This window comes from Notechis scutatus, chromosome 3 (assembly GCF_049901735.1).
Source record: "Notechis scutatus isolate UNSWTSFEM ecotype Mainland chromosome 3, rNotScu1.2, whole genome shotgun sequence".
Taxonomy (NCBI): domain Eukaryota; kingdom Metazoa; phylum Chordata; class Lepidosauria; order Squamata; family Elapidae; genus Notechis; species Notechis scutatus.
The window spans coordinates 147,782,307-147,802,991 of NC_142011.1; positions in this window are offsets into that span (position 1 = coordinate 147,782,307).

A 20,685-nucleotide genomic window follows, 5' to 3' on the forward strand; every position below is an offset into this window, starting at 1 on the left:
ACCCTGAATTTTGGTCTTGGAGTGCCTATCTGAAAAAAAACGTCCTTTCATTCTTGCCCCTGACAGTTCTTATATATGGCATTTGTTAGTCCCGGTGCATGCCAGGTTCATGATTTCAACCCCTGTCCACTATTTTTAAAATAGTTTCATTGTCTTCTGCTCTCCAATAAAAAAATCTTAACTTTTGTGCTATGCTAGAAGAATTTGTAAGCAAGAAGTCCTCTACTGTATAACTTTTTGAGTCTTTGTATCAAGGATGAGTGCCCTGCTGATGTTTTGGTCTTCATTTGTCCACTGATTAATAATCATGCTGATTGGGGCTAATGGGAATTGTAGTCTAAAACATCTGGTCGGCTCTAGTTTGCCAATATCCTCTATTGTCAAGCATTATACAAACGCAAACAATCCTTTTTTTGTCCTGTTTCATCATTGAAATACTCTAAGAAATGATGTTCAGGGTTCCTGTGCCAATCAGAAATTATGACATACCTAGTTTTAGTCACTTATTAAGATTTACTTTATGCTTAGCTGCAAATTGAAATGTGAACATACATGCAGTGGTGGAATTCAGCCAGTTTGCACCAGTTCAGATGAACCTGTTATTAAATTACCACCCCCACCCGCTATCAAGGGGGATCCCGGGTGCTGGGCTACAATGGAGAAAGGAGCAACAGGGCAGCTGGTGTGAAGGAAGGAGAAGGCCATTTCCCTCTTTCTTCTCCCTGCTCCTCCTCCTTCTCTTATGATGGCCGCTCCGTTACCTGTTTCTCCAGAGCCCAGGATTCCCTTTGATAGTGGGGGGGGGAGGTAATTTAACAACCAGTTCATCCAGGGTCAGATTGGCCACTGCATGTGCAATGGAGCTGGAGGACAGGGATGGGTCACGCCTCCCACAACAGCCAACCTGACCCTGGGCAAACTGGTTGTTACATCATTTGTATCCCACCACTATATACATGCCTAGACCAGTGTTGGCAAACCTTTTCGGCACCGAGTGCCAAAACGGGAGGGCACTCAGCTTCCAGCGCATTCCACATGGTCTTTGCATGCGCATGCACGCTCTAAACCGGAAGAGCAGCTCTCCGGCGTGTATGGGCATGCAAAGACCGGCTGGCCAGCGCTCCTGTGTGTGTGAAGGCCAGCTGGCCGGTGCACGCACACGCTGGAACCTGGAAAAGCAACATGCGATGGCTGGCGTAGCCGGAGAGATGGCTCTGTGTGCCACTTCCGGCACACATGCCATAGGTTCGCCATCACAGGCCTAGACAGATAACAGAGGTTCAACACTGTAATCCTCTTATATAACAGTCAAAATTCTGTCAAGGAACAGTGCATATTTATTTGCTTGCAGTATCCATTGCTTCAGATCAAACCTCTGCCGTTCTGTGCATGTAGCAGAACATGCTGGAAGAAGAGAAGAGAAAGAACAGCTCCTCTGTAGCTTTTGCATATGCATGACTGCATGTCTCACTTGATTACTCAGCATCATGCAGGGGATGAGACATGAAGTCATGAATATGTAAAATTGATGAAATGTTTTGGAAGTGTATAAATATCACCTTTTCTTAGCAATTATTCCCAAGCAAACTTGATTAAAGCCGTAACTCAGGCTTGTCAATTGTACAGGAACGGGTGAACGAATGGCTAGAGTGAATATCCAAGGTTTGATTTGATGCTTGAAGTTCCAGGAAAGGTAGAGACAAGCATGATTATCAAACCTTTGATTTATGGTGCACCGATATTGTGCAAATCTGAATGACCGTATGTCATATACCGAATGCAATTATCTCTGCTTAATAACTATGATAATAAATCTACCCAGAGTTATAATAATGGACTAATTGGTCATTTATCCTCTGGATGAAATGACCAATAGATCAATCCTCTGCGCATTTATTTAGTTCAATGTAATTTCAAGAATACAAGGATTGTAGCTTTCACTATCTTTATGCTACTGTTTCCTAATATAATTTTGAAAAACATGTTCTACTGCAGTAAACTCTAATCATGAATGCTCATATAAGCATAATTGTCTAAAATAATGGTGGCAAATGGATCTTCAAAAGCTCTGGAAGGAGATGTCTTATCTGACTTATGCCAGTTGCACCAGGCAAACTTTCATTCTTATCGGCATCATTTGAATCATAACAACATTGTAGAATGAACAAAATTGCATCATGTCCATTACATTCACTGAATTTTTCTTCAGTTCAATGGTCAACCCTCCGCCCACCTTATCCCCAATTTGTCTGTTAAAATAAGTTTCAGTGTAAATCATTTGCCTTGCAAGTTCTCTAAAACTCTCTGTAGCATCATACAAGGTAAGGGTTGAAAGGGATTGTGGAGATCATACAGTATAATCCAATACACTCTGGGGTGCAGAAATCCATCACTTTGGTACCACATCCCTTATATCCAGTCTCTCCTTAAATACTCCCATAAAAGGGGAATTCTCCAGTCCCAAAGGCTGTCTGAACAATTAACATAGAAGGGAGCTCAGGGGTCTTCTAGTCCAACCCCCTGCTCAAGGCAGGAGCCCTATATCATTCCAACCAAATGGTTGTCCAGTCTATTTTTAAAACTTTCCAGTTTCATGGAGTACCCACAACTCTGGGAGGAAAGCTATTCACTGATTCATTGTTCTCACTATCAGAAAAATTCTTACTTTTAGGCTGGATCTCTCTTTACCATGCTTCCACCCATTATTCCTTTTCCTGTCTTCTGGTGCTTTGGAAAATAAATCAATGTCCTCTTCTCTGTGATAGCCCCTCAAGTATTGGAAGACAAGTATCATGTTCCCCTTAATCCTTCTCTTCTATAAGTAGACATACCCAACTCCAGTGGTGGGATTTGAATTTTTTTACTACCGGTTCTGTGGGCATGGCTTGGTGGGCATGGCAGGGGAAGGATACTGTAAAATCTCCAATCAGAGGTGATATTTGCCGGCTCTCCGAACTACTCAAAATTTCTGCTACTGGTTCTCCAGAACTGGTCAGAACCTGCTGAATACCACCTCTGCCCAGCTCCTTCAACTGTTCATCATAAGATTTAGCCTGCTGGCTGGAGAATTCCAGGAGTTGAAGTCCACAAGTCTTAAAGTTGCCAAGTATGGAGACCTCTGTTCTAAACAGAAACCTATTCCCATTGATGTGACATTTTACCACTCATAAAATTCACCCTGGTCTTGCTATTAAGCAAGAGGTCCTTGTTCAATTAGAACTTCCAATGAAATAATTTTCCTTTGGAGAATACATTGACATTTTAAATTAAAAACATTTCCATTAACAAGACTATAAATCTTTCCAATTAATTTTTTTTTCACCAGAATAATAGTTTACGTTTACTTTGGCAATCCTTGTTCAAGGAGGGTGAGAGACGATGAAACCTTAAGACTCTTTTCCCTCAAATACTTATATGAAAAAGCATACCTTTCAGTGATTAAATAATACTTGATCTTTCCCAATCAGCCACTCTGGAGTTTAACTGTGACTATGCTATTAGACAAAAACTCAGAATAATAACTTCATTTTTCATGCCTCGCTGATTAAAGATACTTGCCCTTTTTTAGGGGGAGAGAAAAAAGTAAGATAAAATTCTAAATTGTTCCAGAAAGGAACTAACTAAAGAAGCTTTTAATATATCTTTGTTAGATGTCTTTTGTAAAGCAGAAGAGAGTTTTATTTTAGGATGAAACGTAAAGAATCTTTTTGTGCTGGGTTGTATTGTAATTGTTGGGTCTTGGCTTTCTATGGCCTTTCTTTTGGCAGCAGGATCTGGTCCTAGTGAAATTTTTAAAAAAATCTCCAAGAAATCTATGAGAAGTAAAATTGAAGGTTACAAAGGGTTTAATCCTAGAAAAAGACCACTATTTATATGATGCACTTAACGTACACAATGGAATTAGCATGACTCAACATCAGACACCTCAGCAGACCAGATACGTTCTACCAACCCAGATCATACAAATATAGTGTTTGTTGCCATGAGATGTGTTAGGGATAACATTGTTTACCCTAACTGGTTTGGGTAAAAATAATAAATAAGGTATCATGGTTTGTTAGTTAAAGTGTGTGTAACTTTAACTGCAAGAATGTAATTAAGGGTGTGGTTGTAAAAGCACTATATAAAGCGAGGTGATTGCAGCTCTCTCTCTCTCTGACTTACTGATCCCTAATTACTTGATTGATTGATGACTGTGTTCTTGCTGAAACGGGGAGAGAAGAAGGAGTGTTGATATTTCTCAACGGAGAAAATAAAGATTGGACTGATTTATTGTAAGTGAACTGACATTGGCTATTCAACAGGGACTTTGCAAATAGAGTATCCCGACAAGACTGACTGAAATTGATATATGACTAATGGACCGTTATTTTGACTATGCTATAATTCTTAAATGGAATAAACTATATTTTTGATAGCACAAGCGTATCTGTATTTTTACTGCGTGTTAACTAGAAAACTTATCTCACACATTTACCTGTCTTCCTATCTGACTTCGCTGCACGTTCTGTTTAGTCTGTTTTCCTTAACACCAGTTGGGGAATCCAGGCTTAACAAGATGTATCCCTTAAATAGATTTTATGGGCATAGAAACATTTGGGCATAATGCATTCACCAATAATTATTGCCCACAATGGCTAGGTAAATCTTTCCTTTCTAGAAGCCATTAATGGAAATGAGAGATGGGCACCTACAGAACAGACACAGCATGAACTGTGAAATGAAAGGTTGGTTCTGCCAAAAACCAGCTATGTGGAAGTTTTAGTACACGCACGATGGATCTTGTGGGATCCGTACCATTAGCAAGGCCTTCGGGGCCAAAGGACTTCCAGTTGCGAGATATATTCTGGTTGGTTGCACATTTGAAGAAAACGTGTCAGAAGCCTCTGAGGGACGATCAAGACAAGAGTGTCAAAATGGCAGGGAAAACCAGGCAATTAAAGCTTTGCCTTTTAAAAAACTTGAGTCATACTCTTGTCAAAAGGAAATGCTGCATCAGTTGCCCATTTGAACCTGCCATTTGACAATATTCACTGCCTCTGCTGATGCACCTGTTCCTGATAACAGTTTGAGTTTCGAGTTTTATAGATGATGGTATAAACATGCAGTAAGCATTTTGCCTCAGATATCCTTCAGTTTCTGGACTGCAGAAGTGGCTTGTTCTACTTCCTCTTTTCAATGGTATGATGGCTGGAGTTTACTTGACTCAGTGCTCATATTGCCACCTGGAAAAAAGCAACACAACTAAAGAGAAGATCTGCAAATTCTCCTGAATGCAAAATCTTACCATTATGAACAATCATATAGAAGAACATTATATGAAATAGTGGGCCTCAAATAAGCAACATTATTCTATTTTCTATCAAGTCAAGAGAAACATGTACATTCATTGAACCAATAAGATCATTTTCAGTAACCACAAGGAACCATTTTACTATCAAGAGGCAGGCTTACTACACATTTGATAACAATGAGTGGAATAGAGAACAGGATATATTTCACAAAATGCATTATTTTGTTGCATAGTAAGTTCTAACGTTCAGAATACCTTGAAATAGGTATCTAATACTTGCTACATCTAATACTAACCAACATTCATCTTTCTGGAGCTGACAAGCATTATTCTGAGATAAACATAATATAAGGATCAGGTTTCTGGGACAATTGTTATAATTTGAATACAATTTGCTTATCTAAAAAGTTAGATCATGGTGAACTCCAAGTTAAGTAAGTGTTAAGATATTCATGAAGAACTGCACTAAGTGGTTCCTGATTTTTATTATACAAATCACCATCATTTTGAGCATGTCTGCTTAGAAATATCTGGAATTTTATTCTTGTCATTTCTCCTCAGCATGTGCAGAACTGTTAATTTTAGGTGAGATTTTAAAGACATTTCATTTTTACCCCTCCTTCAAGAAAACTACATCAGTCCATGAGCAATGATCCTAGAATCCCTTTTTGACCTCAGGTATTAAAAGTCTAATAGATAATTAGCTCTCCTAATCCAATTATCTTGAAAAATTTAATTATCAGTTCCCAGCAGTGTACAAATTAGATCATTAAAGGAATTCAAGGCTTCTTGGAACTTGTTTTTCCCTGCACCTGTCTTTTTCAAATGGAGCTAATGTCTATCTGTGGATAACAGGACGACCTCATAACCGGAAAAGGTTGGCTGTTAGCACAAAAGTCAGCCAACACTGTTCTATGATTAAATCTGCAGTACATTTGTTGCAAACTTCTGTTCTGATGTATTACTGAGCTGAGATGCCAAATGATTATGTACAGTTGTGTGTGTGCCCTTAAGTCAGTCGTGATTCCTGGCAGCAAGCTAGACAAGATCCTGCAGTTTTCTTGGCAAGGTTTTTCAGGAGAGGCTTGCCATTGTCTTCTTCCTAGGGTTGAGAGTGAGTGAATGGGCCAAAGACGTGTAGACTGGCAGGACTAGAACTCATGGTCTCACAATTTCTATAGCTCGACGCCTTCCTTAGCCACTAGAGCAAACTGGTTCTCTGTATATGGTTAGCTGTTCTGTTTTTCTAAATGCTTCTTCCATATCAGTGGTCGCCAACCAGTGGGCCAGGGACCACTGGTGGTCCACAAGAAAATTTTTGTGGTCCGCAGAGAAATGTCACACCAGAGCACCCCCCAAAGCAATTAATCCAGCCTGCGCGGGAATACAAGGTTGCGCCGTCCACATGGCCCACATGGAACACAAGATTTGCATCATTTGCATTGTGAACAACACAAGGTAGTGAGGGGAGCGGGGAAAGGACGGAGGGGGGTAACTTGTCCCACTTGCCCAGGGCTGGGATTCAAATTTTTTAACAACCGGTCCTGTGGGCGTGGCTTAGTTGGAGGGCATGGCTTGGTGGTCATGTGACTGGGTTGACATGGCTTGGTGGTCATGTTATTGGCTGGGTGTGGCCAACCCCATGGAAATTTAAGGATCAGTCCTATTCAGGGGTGGGATTCAAAATGTTTTACAACCAGTTCTGTGAGTGTGACTTAGTTGGTGGGTGTGGTTTGGTGGTCATGTGACTGGGTGGACATGGCTTGGTGGTCATGTTATTGGCTGGGTGTGGCCAACTCCATATCACTCACATCCAGGCACCCATCTCCTCTCCTGGCCTCTCATGATTGTGAGATGCTGCAACAGTCGTAAGTGTGAAAAATGGTCATAAGTCACTTTTTTCAGTGCCATTGTAACTTTGAATGGTCACTCCACACAAGCAAAATAACAGCAAAGGAGGAAAAAAAAACTCCAGAGAAGTTCCAGAGACAGGAAGTCCTGCCAAGAATGTAATAAGGGTTAATGGAGAGGCAGTTTCTGTAAGCAACACCAGAATGTTTCCTTCCTGCTTTCCTTACAGGATTAGGACAGTAATTTCTTCTAACAACTGGTTATCCGAACTGCTTAGAACGTTAACAACCGGTTCTAGCGAATAGGTGCAAACTGGTAGAATCCCACCCCTGCACTTGCCCCACGCATCTCGCCTAGCCATCGCTTCTTTCTTCTTTTGCTTTTGCATGCAAACTCTGCCAGAAGTGAGTCTTTGGGACCCTGCAAGGCATCCTGCCTTATTTTCTAAGAAACATGGTAGAAGGTAAGACCAATGGCGGGGGAGGGAAATCTTCCCCGGGGTAGCTTGCTGACGTTGGTGGGAACGTCGGTCCCATATTCCAGAGTTGCAGTAGTCACAGGACTGGCCCTTTGGTCATCCAGGACCAGCTCTGGGATGACCAAGGGGCCAGTCTTGTTTCTACTGCAGCTCTGGAATATGGGACCAACTTCCCACCAATGTCAGCAAACCACCGTCAGTCAAAATTCATATGAGTGGTCCGTGGGGTTTAAAATTATGAGTTTGGTGGTCCCTGAGGTCCAAAAGGTTGGCGACCCCTGTTCCATATGATTATCACTATCATTTTGATAGAGTATAATTTTAAGCACAAACAGGTAAAATGGTACACATAACATCTATGTATACTACATATACTACATATACTACATATACATATACATACCCTCTGTGTATGTATATGTCTGTATGCATCTTAGTACCTTCAAAAAATGGCTCAGAAGAAGGATTTCAAACCTTATGCAAGTACAAATCTTCTCTTTTATAGAATATAGGTAGCCCTCAACCTACTATCATATCGGTACCTTTAGCAACCATTTGAAGGTACAACGATACTGAAAAAAGTGACTTATGGCCAGTTCATGTGCTTATAACCATTGAAGAGTCAAGTGATCAAAATTTGAGTACTACAAAATTAGCATGTATTTGTGAAAGTTGCATTGTCCTGAGGTCATGTGATCACCATTTGGGCCATCCCCAGCTGGCTTCCAACTAGCGAAGCCAATGAGGAAAGCCGGATTCGCTTAAGGTATGATTAAGGTATTACTTCCGGTTTTGCCAGGCTTCGGTGGCGGCGGGGTTTCGCGATCTCCGCGATCCCTGTTGCGCTAGCCATCTTGGTGCCTCCGATCCCGATGGGTCTGGAGGATAAGGCTGCCCGTGAGAGGCAGCCGAAGATAGGGGACCCGGACAGGGTTTGGGGTTTTCGCAGACCCCTTACCCACCCAGCATAACCCCTTTTCTCAAGGCGGTGGAGCGGCGTTCAGCAATGGCCGCCACAAAGAAGCCGGCAGCTGGACAAGATTGTGCTGGAGGAAGAAGGAGAAAGTTTTGAAGCGAAAGTTTTTTGGCTGAACTGGGACTATAAGATACATTAAATATCCTGAAAATCCTGATTTTTTGCAAGATACTTTGTTTCCAGAAGAGATTTATAAGCGGCGAGTGAAAGTGCTGAAAGAGAAAGTTTACTCTCCTTCCATATGGAATTAACAAATGGACATTGAAAATCCTGTTATTTTATAGAAGGTAAAAATTTAAAGCTTTTTGTTACAAGTGGGAGGGAGAGGACAAAAAGAATAATTTATATTAAGATTTTGTTGGAGGAGATGCCTGGAAGATTTTGAGATTGGAAGTTAATTGCAATAAGACTTTAAAATACAGATTGGGTTTTTTTTTTCCCTTTCCAATTGATATTACCCCAGGAAGAAAAAGTGTGAAGAACTTTGTGCTCTGTTTGGATTGTTTGATGACTTTGGGATTTTGGGGAATTGTTCCAAGCTTTGAATTATCTTGGTTGTTTTGAAGAAGAAGAAGAAGAAGAAGAAGAAGAAAAAGAAGAAGAAAAGGTTTATAATGGCTTTATCTGTTGATGAACTGAGAGAGGAATATGGTAAAATAAAGAAAGAAGGTAAAGACGGTGTGAGAGAAATTTTTCGCTTTTTAGAAATGGCGCTTGCCACTTATCAGCAAACACAACAATTGATGGAGGAGGAGGAGGAGGAGGAGGAGGAGGAGGAGGAGGAGGAGGGAGGAGGAGGAGGAGGAGGAGGAGGAAGAAGAAGAAGAAGAAGAAGAAGAAGAAGAAGAAGAAGAAGAAGAAGAAGAAGAAGAAGAAGAAGAAGAAGAAGAAGAAGCCATCTTTAACAAGTCTACAAAGTTGATTAAGAAAGGAAGGAGAAAGAGAGGAAGGAAAAAGGACATAAGACTTAAAAAAACATCCAAGAAAGAGAAAAATAAGATGCAAAATCAATACAATGTTAGAAAGCAAAAGAAAAGAGAAATACAACAGAGAGGGGAAGCTAAGGGGGTAAAAAGACCAGATGGGATAAGATAGGAAGGAAGAAGGGGGGAAAAGCCACAAAGGTATGAAACAAGATGTGAAAAAGATATATTTTTTTAGGGATAATGGGTAATGCATAATTTTGTTTCAAAAGGATTCTGCAAGGTACATAAGATAGTATTGTAGTATTTGTATTAGAAATAGAAAATTAGAATTTTATAAGACTTAAGTAAAGATTAAAACATTAAAGGTTTAATAATGATAGATTTTAAGATTTAATAAAATATTAAAAGGAATGTTTAAAATATTTAGTTTAAGTATAGAGTTTAATTGACTATTGTGTGGATGTTAGTATGAACTTATTATTGTGGTATTTGTTTTTGAAATAGATAATTGGAATGTTATGAGATTTAATGTTTAATTATATATTTAATTACTTTATGGGTTTACTATTTTTTTTTTTTTAAAAAAACTTAGTAGGTAGAATGTACTAAGCAGAATCAGATAGGGAACTAGGTGTTACCTTAAATGTTAATTTAGGGAGCGATGGAAAGGCATCATACTTTGATTAGTGATTTCAGGAGAAATCTTTTTTTTTTCTATTATAGGGAATGAGATAAATGGATAATTGGAAAAGAATGGACAAAAGATACAAATATAATGATTTAAATTAAGATGAAATAAATAAAATAGAATTAAGAAGAGTGGAAAGCGGGGAGAAGTTATAATGAAGATATAGAAGGGTAAATAAGATAGGTAATGGCATATAAGTTGAACATGAATTTAATTGAAGTCCATACAAAGAGAGGTAATCCGGGGCCAAGCTACTTTTTAAAAAAGAAGTTTTATGTTTTTGTGTTTTGTGTGTGTATGTCCGTTTGAGATTTAATAAAACCTTGGAGGAAAGCGAGAGGAGAATAATTGTAAACAAGACAGAGGGAAATATGAATATGATGAGTATAAAATGGATAAATATAGAAGAAATGTAACTGAATAAGAGCAAAGAGAAATAATGAGAAATCTGCTAAAAGATATTTAAGTGGAAATGGGATATATCAGAATTATATTGTATAAAACAATGTTTTATCTGCCTTGTAAAAATTTATAATGGAAAGAGGTTTAATGTCTTTAATGTCTAATGATGCTTTGTTTGTCTTTAAAATTAATAAAATTTGTTTCAAAAATCAGCATATATTGATGAAAGTTGCATTGTCCTGAGGTCATGTGATCACCATTTGGGCCATCCCCAGCTGGCTTCCAACTAGCGAAGCCAATGAGGAAAGCCGGATTCGCTTAAGGTATGATTTGCTTAATAACTGCAGTGACTCACTTAACAACCATGGCAAAAAAGGTCATAAAATTGGCTGCCACTCATTTAAAACTGCCTTGCTTAGCAATGGAAATTCTGCTCCTATTTGTGGATCATAAGCTGAGATATACTTTGGATGGATTTGTTTCTGGCTTTGGCATGAGTCAGAACAAGGGATACTGCTGGGTCAAGAAACTCTATTTTCCCTGATGCCAAGTAGAGGGGGGGATTCTTTAAATAAGATTGAAGTTCAGTTTATTTACAGAATAACTCTATGCATATTCGAAATAAGTCTCATTCCGTTCTAGCTAAGCTGCTTTGGTTCTGGGTTTTTTAAAATTGCAACAAAGTGATGACAATATGAATTGAATATAAGAGCATTTATTCTTACCTAAACAGGCCTAGGATTTAACTTTATTTTTAATTTTGCATTCAAGCTATTTCTTTGTGTGTATGTCATTCATAGGGCTTAGGACTGAACAGTGTCTGGGAAACATTTTCTTAAGTAAAAGATTTCTTGCTTTCAGCCTCCCTCCTCTCTCCTCCATCCCAATATAACATGTCTAGTTGCAGAATGACAAAATAATTTTATATACATATGTGTATGTGTGTTATATTAAGACCTTTTTTAATGTCAGCATTTTGTTAATCATTAAGAATAAACCCTGGCTGAAATCTCTACACAGAACTACTTCAGGAACATGTTATAAGCCATCCTTTGTTAAGAAAAAAAACTAGAATTGGCTAACTTTACACAATCCTTAAGGCTTAACATGATATCTGAACCCATTTAGTTTCTCAAAGGCACAAATGTTAAAGTAGCACAAGGAAGAATATTTACCCTGCTGTAAACACTACTTAGTGTTGCACTGCCGATTTCCAAGTTAATGTATTAATCCTGGACTATGAAATTTTGAATTGCAATTGCCTGTCTTTTGAACTTTTGCTGCCTAGATCAATATGTGGTTTCAGAGATGAAGCTTTTTGAAGAGTTGATGAAAAGTACTGCATACATTTTGATTCTCTAGCTGAGAAATTGAAGGATGAAAATAAACACCTTAGACGTCTTGGCCTGGGGGGGCAGGGAAAGCAATGTTCATTTTATTTTGGGTCTGGATGAGTCAGCAAGTAGAAAATAGGTCCCAGTTATAACTGCTGTGATGCAGGCAAAAACATACACCACATACACCACGTAGCAAAGTTGAAGGACCAGCAGGCTGGAGAAGGAAAAAAGTAATTCCTCTTAAGAAATTACCAACAAACTGAAGGCAGCTTTACAGTACCTTTTAATTTAGTTTACTTTATTGTCATTGCACCTCATACAATGAAATCAAACAACATCTTCAGTGTACATTATGACCATGACCATGAAAATAAACACAAACACACATCCTTCACCCTCCACACATTGAACCGAAACACCCCGACACCACACCAATACTGCACTATACAGTAGAATTCAAAAGAATTCTACTGTACTTTTTTTAAAAAATACAGGTGATCCTTGACTTATAATCACAATTGAGCCCAATATTTTTGTTAACCCATGTCAGTGTGATTAAAACCCACACTCTTTTTAAAAAGTTGCATTTTTTTACACACACACTCTCCTACAGATGCACCTGGTTATGGGCCATGGTCACCCTACCTTCCAACATGCATCTAAAAAGGAACTTTGCAAGAGCAGTACCTTAAAATTAGAGGCTAAACATGACTGGCATCCAACAACAGAAAAAACCTAATTATATGGAATAGTCAAATATTCGTTTCTAGATAGTCAACCAACAATAGCATCTAGATCTAAACTGGATCTAAAAAACCACTGTTACTTACAATTCACTGAACCTTAGTTTCTTGTGTTAATCCAATTATCTGGATCAATGCAATACACTGAGATTCAACTAGCCAGCTATATTTTAGCAGGGTGTGAAATTAGTATGTCAAGAATTGTTCAACAAGATATGTCTGAGTATAATGTGTGAATTGGGTTAATGAGTAAAAAACAAGCTATCCCTGACAGAGTACAGGCTTGTAATACATTATGGGAAGTTGGTTGTCTACTACAATTGACCACAAGGTGAGAAAAATCCATACGCCAGTGAGCTAAGGAAACAGTTAAATTTCTCACAAGGGTAGCTCTTCCAAAATTGGACTTGATCAACTTTTGCAATTTAAATGAGAAGAAATCCAAGATTGATTCAGCTTCTGTGAGAACATCATGAATCACTCTTCAGAATCACAACCCGCATAGGAAATCATATTAAGACAAACCATAGTCAACCTGATAGAACTAAGAAAGAGGAGATATTCTATGTCATATTTGTATTTTCTGCTTGAGAGGCTCAATTTTAACTACAGCTACAGCTGAAATTGTATGAAAAATATTTGATGGGACAGAATTGGCAAGAATGGAAGGAAAACACATCATTTGAAATTAAATAATGGCTATCAATTCATTTCCAAATAAAATATTATTTCCATTTCTCTTTTACCTCCATCATTTGGAGTTCATTATTGGAATTCTGGCTTACTTCCTTTAAAGTAACTGAAAGCACTGTGTAAACTATATAAATTACATGGTTAGAATAACACTTTTTTAAAGGTACCATGCTAGTCCATACTGAAGGTTTTGAAATCAGGGTATTCACTAAACAATTATCTGGGTTGTACACATCATTAGATTTTGCAAGAGTTGTTGAGAGTTCAGTGCTTGGAAACATACATTATGTTGAATATTTATCCTTTGTAGAACTGGCATTTACCAGATCCATAAACCTCATTAAACCCTGGCCTCCTACCAAGAGCTTACTAAAACAATCACTAAATGGGGGTTATTTCAGGATTTCCTATCTACAAGAACAAACAGTTCTTCAACCTGCTAGCTATTCCAACTGCAACAGATTACACTATGGTTTATATTCTCTTTTGTCCTTTTTGCTGGATCTTTCTGTACGCCCTTTCCTAGAAGTAATTCTTAAGACATCACCGGGAATGAGATGCCCTTGTTCTTTTCACTTGCCATTTTCTCTGGGTGTTCCTTAACTCCTGCCAGGCAGCTTTAAGACAAAACACATGGCTCAGTTGTGGAAAATAGAGGAAATTTTGGGTCCTTTGGTGTATTACTCAGAATATTTTAAAGGTATGCCCAGTGACAACCTAGAACAGATTTAAGGAATGTGGTTTATATCTTCCAAGAACTTTCTGTTAGCAATATATGTGGTAGCTCTTCCTTGCAGTTTATTTTCATAACAGCATTGTGAGCTTTGTAAAAATAAGTGATTGTAAAAAGCCTAAAACTGCATAGAGAACACTGTAATTTTGAATTTGGATTTTCCAAGTCATCTGACACTTGGATAGCACACTACATACCTAATTTTTGCACAGTTGATTGGTATGTGCACCATTGCAGAAAAACAGTCTTGTGATTTGATTCACACATAATGCTAACCTTTGCATCAGCGCAGTGGTGGGATTCAAAAAAATTTACTACCAGTTCTGTGGGTGTGGCTTGGTGGGCATGGTAGGGGAAGGATACTGTAAAATCTCCAGTCAGAGGTGGGATTTACCGGTTTTCCAAACTACTCAAAATTTCCACTATCGGTTCTCCAGAACTGGTCAGAACTTGCTGAATACCACCTCTGCATCATTGTTAAAAAGCAAAATGGCTAATTGTATTAATTAGGCACTGCATTGATCCATAATACAGTTGGTTTATTTTGGAGTTAATATAATGTCTAAACTGAGCTATTCTGATTGATTTCACAAGCTTAGATAAAGCAGAGCTTAGAATGATGGGAAAACAATGTCTAGTGTGCACTTCATAGTTGTTACCATATAGTTTATATAAAGTAGGGTGATGCTTCAATAGTGCTTTGTTGATATCAATTATATTTTATTATCCTATAAGCAAAGAATACATTACAGTATTAAGGAGCAAATCACATTTTTCAATATGTACTTTTGTATACATGGCGGACGGAGATTGCATATTTCTTTGACAGTATCTCAAAAGAGAGGTGTCATTTAAGTGAATGGGACCAGCAAGTAAATGAACATTGTTATGTTCAAGATGTAGCTCTTTAATTCAATGGCAATTATCAAAGTTATCAAATTATATTGGCTAACTTACACAAACATCCAAACGTCCTGGGTGTTGGCACTCAGTTCATTCAGTTCATCCCAGATGAATGTACAGATGGACCGTGACTTACAACTATTCATTTAGTGACCATTAGAAGTTACAACGGCATTGAAAAAAGTGGCTTATGGCCGGTTTTCACACTTATGATGTCATAGCTTCTCCATCATCATGTGACCAATATTCAGACACTTGGCAACTGGTTCTTATTTATGATGGCTGCAGTGTCCCTGGGTCATGTCACCACCTTTTGTGACTTTCTGACAAGCAGTCAATGGGGAAGCCAGATTTACTTTACAACCGCGTTACCAGCTTAACAACTGCAGTGATTCACTTAACAACTGTTGCAAGAAAGGATATAAAAGTGAAGCAAAACTCACTTAACTTCTGTCTTGCTTAGCAATATGAATTTTGGCTTCAATTGTGGTCCTAAGCCCAGGACCACCTGTATAACAATCAGAGGCTGGGATTCAAGAGTTCCTCTGCTCACATTATGAATATTGTTCTGCCTTCTGTCAATGGAAGGACGGGAGGAGGAGCAAGAATAAAAAAAGGATCTGGATGTGGAGGTTTCTTCCTGTACAGATGATGGAGCACAAAAGGAAACATTGCTCATTTGACTAGGGACCCAGAGTGTTCCTGAATATGGGTCATCAAAAGCCCATGATCTTTAATGTGCCTGAAGCAGTACTATAAATATTCACAAAGCACCTCCTTTGTCATAGTTTCACTCTCTAAAAGTACAGAGTAATGTTGCAAGTATGAGTAAGCTTTAAAACTAAGGTGGTAGGCTGGAAAGTAACCTGCAAAAGCATTAGGTTCCTTCCTGAAAACTCTGGACAAGTTGAAGCCCACAACAGTTTTTAGGTTGTATATGATAGTTCCAGCACAGCCCCATTTCTAAGTAACCACACAAGTTTTGAATCCATTTACGTGGCCCTAACCCAGGGGTGTCAATCCGGTGGCCCAGAGGCTGGATGTTTCACACACAGGCCACCCGAGCCCCCAGCTCCGCGAATGGGAAAAATGTCGCAAAACGTCATGTGAGGGCAATGTGACGTGGCGAGTTTGATACCCATGCCCTAACAGAAGGAGCAAAATGAATACAGGCACTTCTCATTTAGCAAATCACAATTGGGACTAGGAACCTGGTTGTTAACCAAAGCAGTCACCGGTGAAACTGCAGCTGTGCTAACAATCTTACTTTGGCTTGCTTTTGTTTTACAGACCTGCAAAGGTTATAAATGCAAGGATTAGTTGCAAAGTTACTTTTTCATCCCGGTTGCGACTGTGAATGGTCACCGAACAAAGCAAATGCTAAATGAGGATTCCCTGTACAAAATAAATTACCACAACAGAACAATAATAATAGAGAAGAGATTCTCCTTCCAAATTTTAATAGATTGTTTTATAGATTCTTCACATATCTATTTTGATGCTGAAGTATTAAATATCAACATTTCCTGGAGGAGCCTAAAAAACACCCTAAAATTGTGAGGACTCCTCCAATTTTAAAGCTGAATGAGCACCAGGAATTCAAAAGCTGAAGTTTTCCTCAACAAAGAGGTTTTGCCTATAAAGGTTTTACCTGTTAAGTTTCTGCTGTTTTTCTTTTTTTCTTTTTTTGCTCTGTATTTAAAAGTAAGGGTAACACCTGAGAGGAAATGGAATATTAAAGATGAGTATGTTGTGGGTTACAAGAAAGAATTATAGGAGCAGAAAACACCCCATGGAAATTTAAGGATCAGTCCTATTCAGGGGTGGGATTCAAAATGTTTTACAACCAGTTCTGTGAGTGTGACTTAGTTGGTGGGTGTGGTTTGGTGGTCATGTGACTGGGTGGACATGGCTTGGTGGTCATGTTATTGGCTGGGTGTGGCCAACTCCATATCACTCACATCGAGGCACCCATCTCCTCTCCTGGCCTCTCATGACTGTGGGGATGCTGCAACAGTCGTAAGTGTGAAAAATGGTCATAAGTCACTTTTTTCAGTGCCATTGTAACTTTGAATGGTCACTCCACACAAGCAAAGTACCAGCAAAGGAGGGGGGAAAAACTCCAGAGAAGTTCCTCAGACAGGAAGTCTAGTCCTGTCAAGAATGTAATTAGGATTAACACAGCAGCAGTTTCTGTAAGCAACACCAGAATGTTCCCTTCCTGCCTTCCTTACAGGATTAGGCCAGTAATTTCTTCTAACAACTGGTTCTCCGAACTGCTTAGAATGTTAACGACCAATTCTAGTGAATAGGTGCAAACTGGTAGAATCCCACCTCTGTGCATGTGGCCCTCCCTAGTGCCATTTTCACTGGCAGAGGGCTGCAGGAGGCCCTTGTGGCCAAAAATGGAGCCCAGAAGGGCCATGTGTGGTCCTTCCAAGCTCCGTTTTCACTGGCAGAGGTACCGTGGGCTGGTCCTTCACTGTTTCCAGGGTGGTCTCATGGGCCAGATTTAAGCATGGTTCTTGGGTTTGACACCCCTGCAATAGAACTTCCACAGTAAATAATGCATCCCCAGCATATAACATAACCTTAAAACAATCCCTAAACCACAATATCCAATCAAACCTCTGATATTCTTCTAATAGGGCAATTATGCAATACTAATCATTCTATTACAGTTCTTCCCAAATTGTCATCTTGGATGTAGCAACATGCATAGCAGCATCCATGATAAAGCTCTTCTGGAAAAGCCTAGTTTTTATCCCTCTCTTAAGGATATCAATCAGGGCTACCTGCAAATAGTCCTCAACTTATAACACTTCATTTAGTGACTGTTTGAAGTTACAACAGCACTGGAAAAAATGGCTTATGGCCGTTTTACACACTTATAACCATTGCGGCATTCCCATGGTCATGAGATCAAAATTCAGAAGCCTGGCAACAGTCTCATATTTATGACGGTTGCAACATCCCAGGAGTCATGCAATCCCCTTTTTGTGACCTTCTGACAAGGAAAGTCAATGGGAAGGTCAGATTCCCTTAACAACCATGTTACTAACTTAACAACTGCAGCAGGGGTGGGATTCAAATTTTTTAACAACCGGTTCTGTGGGCGTGGCTTAGTTGGTGGGTGTGGCTTGGTGGTCATATTATTGGCTGGGCGTGGCCAACTCAATATCACTCACATCGAGGCATGCAACTCCTCGCCTGGCCTCTCATGACTGTGGGGATGCTGCAACAGTCATAAGTGTGAAAAATGGTCATAAGTCACTTTTTTCAGTGCCATTGTAACTTTAATGGTCACTCCACACAAGCAAAGTACCAGCAAAGGAGAGAAAAAATTCCAGAGAAGTTCCAGAGACAGGAAGTCTAGTCCTGCCAAGAATGTAATCAGGTTAATGGAGAGGCAGTTTCTGTAAGCAACTCCAGAATGTTTCCTTCCTGCCTTCCTTACAGGATTAGGCCAGTAATTTCTTCCACCAACCAGTTCTCCGAACTGCTTAGAATGTTAACAACCGGTTCTAGCGAATAAGTGCAAACTGGTAGAATCCCACCCCTGGTCCTATTCCCAGAAAAATAGTTCCATCTTATTCACAAAGTCACATGATCACCTTGGGCCAGTCACTCTCCCTCAGCCGTAGGAAAGATGCAATGGTAAACCACTTTGAAAAATCTTGCCAAGAAAACTGTGCAAATTAGTTCAGGAAGTTACCAGGAATAAACATTGACTCAAAATAAATGAAGTTATTTCGACACATAGAACAGTGAAATATAAATGCTCAAATAAGTGAAAGATAGAGCCAGCCAGTCATAATACCACAAAAATAAAACCTCAATAATTTCAAGCATCACCTTGGAAATATTCAAAATCCCCTGTCAGTGTTGAAAGTACAACGTGTGCTATCAGTTCGCTTCATCTGTAATCCCTTGGTGTGCAGATCTGGAAGAAAATTAATCTTATGTATTCATACTTAACTGGACATTGTCTGTATACGCTGCACCCTGTTTCCTGTTCTTAAATTTCCATATTGCTTCCCAACAGGGCATCAGCTACAATCATCTTTATCACATTTTAATTAACCTCATAAGTATTTTGACTGGAGACAGAATGAAACTCTGTACATACCTCATTTAGCATCACGCTACGGCTACTGATACCTCACTGGTACAATCTTTGATTATAATGTGTGAACATTGTCATTAAAGAGGCAACACAAAAAGTGTATTTTAGATATTTCAATGTGGCTAATCTCCTGAAACAGATTCCCAATTGGGTTAAAATTGAAGTCACTAGCATTAAATTTGCCTGGAAGTCCCATTGCGTTCAAGTGATATTTTTGCCATATGCACAAATATGGCACCAGTGAACTCAAAAGGATTCACTTTTTAAATAGACATAAATGTATGAGGTTTATGTGTTAGAAAAGACTATATTGCTGAAGGTTATTAACTACTACAAATTAGAGATGTCTTGGGCAAATTTTACTGGGTTCTTATTGGAAACCAAAAAACCCCTCAGATCCAGGATCCTATACCTAAGAATCATTAGTCGAATGCTTAAACAAAGCAAAGTAACTGGCCTTTCATTTTATTCTTTTTAACTGTTTTATTAATCCATAGTCTGAGATTCTAGCTCTATTTACCTATTACTGCCAGTGTGATAGCTAGTTTTGTCTAGTATTTAAGGCACCAGGTTAGAAAGCAGGAGACTGTGAATTCAAGTCCTGCCTTAGCCATGAAAGCTAACTCGATGACTTTGGGCCAGCCACTCTCTGTCAGCCCAATTCACTTCACATGGTTGTTGTTGTTGGCAAAATAGGATGAAGAAGACATATTGGATATGCCTTGAGTTATTTGTAAAATAAATAAATGACAATTGATAAACCTCTACCCATGAAGTAGCCTAATCCCATTTAATGATACTCCAATATGAATTCTATTTTTAACTTAATCATGCGGATTTGATCTCTGCTAATGCATGTTTCTTCTTGTTCTTCTTCTTGGCCCTTTTAAATGTTGTAATATTGATTTAGGACACTATAATGTTATTCTTTTATAAAATTTAAGGTTTCTAATATTATTTTGTATTTTTCTAGGATAGGTAAGAGATTATTTATTTTAAAAAACATCCTAGTAGTAAATACACAAAGTAAGCATATACATACAGAATGATTGTAGGAGAAGATCAGGCAGAGCTGGGAGGTGGAGTTAAACATGTTATCATCTTAGAGTCCTTACATCACCACAAATGATCCAAGTCCAACTCATTTTGAATCTATTGACTCTTATCTGGCACCATTTTAGTTGACTAGATTGTTGTAAATAGGCCTGAATAAATCTTTTGTCCTGCAACTTAATGTATGGTCCTGATCCTTTGCACCTGACAATGACTTATGAATAAAGAATACTCAGAAGCCCAGCTCTTTATCCAGGGAACAGCATGATGCTCATTTTATCAGATGTTTACATTTACATTTATGCACCTATTTGAATTTCTCTCATCACAAAATCTAAAAGCTTCTAACAGCTTTCCCAACCAGTTCCTTCTCCAGATTTATTGGACTACAATTTCCATCATGCCACATGTCATTGTGACATGAGTTGTAATCCAACACATATTCAGGGAGCTGAAGGTTTGGAAAAAGACTGATTTAAATAG